The 3,717-nt window shown below is 39.4% G+C and overlaps 1 non-coding gene across 1 annotated transcript; it reads left to right on the plus strand.

Annotated features, from left to right (window-relative positions):
* Positions 1 to 2,154: 2,154 nt before the first annotated feature.
* TRNAG-GCC (transfer RNA glycine (anticodon GCC)) lies at positions 2,155 to 2,226 on the plus strand. Its single transcript has one exon. It is a non-coding gene; the product is annotated as a tRNA-Gly (tRNA).
* The last annotated feature ends 1,491 nt before the right edge of the window (positions 2,227 to 3,717 follow it).

Below are 3,717 nucleotides of genomic sequence, written 5' to 3' on the forward strand. Positions count from 1 at the left end.
GGCTTAGCACACATGCATGCACATTACATCATATATATAAAACGTAGGCAGGCAAGGTCATTGTATATATGTATGTATAATAGTATATGATGTATATATATAAATATGTATCTACCTATCTACCTATATATCATTGACCATTGCTCTCCTATTTCCCCTGTTAAACAGGCTGAATAATCTCCACTTATAGGCTCCAAGGAGGTCCCTGGGGGATTTTTGCCAGCATAGTGTCAGACCCACACTGGCTTGGTTTTTCTACGTGAAAGGAAAAAGATGGCAGTATTTCAGGAAATTTGGGGGGCTAGGCCTGCCTTGAGCCTCCAGCCTTATCTATTACTCTGCGGTGCTGACTGCAGGGTCATCAGTGACCGCCGGGTCACAGCACGATCCTCAGGAGCCCTCACTCTGGAAGAGACACGGTGTTCCCAAGGGACCCACGTGTCTGCTCCCTGTGCTCTTTCTAATCTCACAGCAAACAAACATCTTGACCTCCTATTTCTCTACAGTTTCCCTTGATTTTGGTTACTGTGGGTCAGTCCTCTGGAGATAGAACACTTCTGGGGCACTCACAGACTTTAGCTTTTACTTTTGCAGAGTGGACCCAGCCTGAACAATTGCCAGCTTCCCTGACAGATTTACTGTCTTCTCTCTGAGGCCCAGGAGCATCCACAGCTGTAGGGCTGCTGTAGATTACATTTCTGTTTAAATTATTCACTGTCCATCCTGGAGGAGGGTTATACTACGTCTTTATTCTGTTGAATTCAGGAGTGGCCGTAAGATTTGATTTGGTCAATAAAACGTTGGTGCCAATGGCCATGTCACTTGTAAACAGATGTTTTCCACCAGCTTGTGGTCTGCTGTCTTTTTCTTTCTTTCTACCATGAGTCCAGCAATGTCCCTGAGAGGGTCTGCTCCTTCAGCCTGGTCTGACAATGACATGGAGTAAGCACAGGCTGACCTAAGATGACATTTGACATGAGTGAAAAGTCCTTATTTGTCAGAGAAAAAAGAAACTGTCCTTGACATCTTGAGGTCATTTGTTAACTACAGCATAATCGAGTCCATCCTGCATCTCTGTTACACTGGCCTCGGGCATGTTACTCGATCTCTTTGAACTTGACCATCCCCATCTGTAAAATGGGGAAAATTGTGCTTACTTCATTTACAGGGTTTTTTGAGGCTTTTATAAGCAATGGGTTGAAAGCACCTGGCCTAGATCCTAGAACTCAGTAACTTCTTATTAAATGCTAGGTGAATCTCAACCTAATAAGCAACTGGAGAGAGACCAGACACAGACTGATATTTGGTGGCCTTCCCTTAAAAAGCCAGATAAGACACTGATTTCACAGTAGCACTATTCACAAAGCTAAAAGACAGGACAAGCCAAATATCCATAAATGGATGAATAAGTAAACAAAATGTGATGTAGACATACAATGTCATATTTATTATTCAGCCTAAAAAAGAAGGAAATTCTGACACAGGCTGCAGTGTGTATGAACCTTGAAGACATTATGCTAAATGAAATAAACCAGACACAAAAGGCCAAATAATGTAGAAGTCTCCTTATGTGACTGCTAGAGTAGTCAATTTATAGAGACAGAAATTAAAGTGGAGGTTACCCGGGGTTGGAAGGAGGGGGTTGGGGAAATTTAATGTGTGTAGAGTTTGAGTTTGTGAAGGTGAAAAAGTTCTGGACATGGAAGGTGGTGATGGTTGCTCAACAATGTGAATGCACTTAATACCACTGAGTGAATGAGTGAGTGAAAGTCACTCAATTGTGTCCAACTCTTTGCGACCCCATGGACTTATACAGTCCATGGAATTCTCCAGACCAGAATACTAGAGTGGGTAGCCTTTCCTTTCTCCAGGGGATCTTCCAAACACAGGGATCAAACACAGGTCTCCTGCATTGCAGGAGGATTCTTTACCAGCCAAGCCATAAGGGAAGCCCTAATACCACCGAACTATACACTTTAAATGGTTAAAATGGTACATTTTATATTATGTGTATTTTATCACAATTTTATTTATTTTTTTAAATTGAATCATTTGTCATTGTATTATTGAGTTGTAGAGTTCTTTATATGAATATGATATCATATATACCCTTATCAGATGTATAATTTGCAGTTACCTTCTCCCACTTTGTGTTCCCTGGTGGCTCAGAGGATAAAGCATCTGCCTGCCATGCAGGAGACCCGGGTTCGATCCCTGGGTTGGGAAGATCCCCTGGAGAAGGAAATGGCAACCCACTCCAGTATTCTTGCCTGGAGAATCCCATGGACAGAGGAGCCTGGAGGGCTACAGTCACAAAGAGTCAGACACGACTGAGCGAGTTCACTCACTCTCCTATTCTGTGTATCATCTTTTCCACCTGAACTCTTGTTTAATCAATATTTTTTTAAAAATTTTAATCAGTATTTTTTAATTGAAGTATAATGTTCTTGCCTGGAAAATCCCATGGACAGAGGAACCTGGCAGGCTACAGTCCATAGCGTCGCAAAGAGTCAGACACAATGGAGACTGAGCACCAACCTATAGTTGACTTACAATGTTGTGTTAATTTCTGCTGTACCGCAAAATGATTCAGTTATACAAATCTATATTCTCTGTTAAATATTCTTTTCCATTATGGTTTATCAGGATATTGAATATAGTCCCTGGTGCTATAGAGGAGGACCTTGTTGGTTTATCCATTCTATATGTAAGAGTTTGCATCTGCTAGCTTCAACCTCTTACTCCATCCTTCCCCCAACTCCCTCCCACTTGGCAACCACCAGTCTTCTCTATGTCTGTAATTCTGTTTATATTTCATAGATAGTTCATTTGTATATTTTATTTTCATTTATTTTAAAATTAGAGTATAATTGCTTTACAATACTGTATTAGTTTGTGCTGTACAACAGTGTGAATCAGCTATATGTATTGTGTTGTATTTTAGATTTCCCATTTAAGTATTTTATCACAATTCTGTAAAGCTGGATAAAGCTTCTTTTTTCTTAAAAAAAAAAAAACAAAAACCCTCATTCCTTTTTTTAGTCTGCTTTGTTGGGCAGACCTCATTTGGAGTCTTCTCTTGCTCTGGGCCACAAAATTTTATCTTTTCCTTTATTATTATTTTTATTACACACATCACACATGGTCATCATTAAAAAAATTAAAATGCAGATAAGCAGAAAGAAAAGAAATTTACTCATGTACTCACCCTGCAAGGATAACCACTGTTAACGGTTTGGTGTATCTCATTCCAAACAGTTCTCTAAACACTTACACATATAATTACACATGCATCTATATGCATTTATACAAACTTACATTCAAACATAAAATCAGGTCATATTATATACACTGACATAAAAACCTGCTTTTTAAAATACAAAATAATAAATACACGAACAATTTTCCACATTAACAAGTATAGATATGCATTATAATTTTATTTTTACTATTAACTTTTTGCATTGAATTTTATTTATTTTTAAATTTAATTTTTATTAAAAAAATCATTTATTTTGGCTGCAGCGGTCTTCATTGCTTCACAGGGGCTTTCTATAGTTGCAGGGAGTGGAGGCTAGACTCTGGTTTCAGTCTGCAGGCTTCTCTTTGGGGTGGCCTATCTTGTTGCAGATCACGGGCTCTAAGGCACGTGGGCTTCCGTAGTCGTGGCCGGTGGACTCAGTAGTTGTGGCTCACTCTGCATAGGCTTAGTTGCTC

This window comes from Bos javanicus, chromosome 2 (assembly GCF_032452875.1).
Source record: "Bos javanicus breed banteng chromosome 2, ARS-OSU_banteng_1.0, whole genome shotgun sequence".
Classification (NCBI taxonomy): Eukaryota; Metazoa; Chordata; class Mammalia; order Artiodactyla; family Bovidae; genus Bos; species Bos javanicus.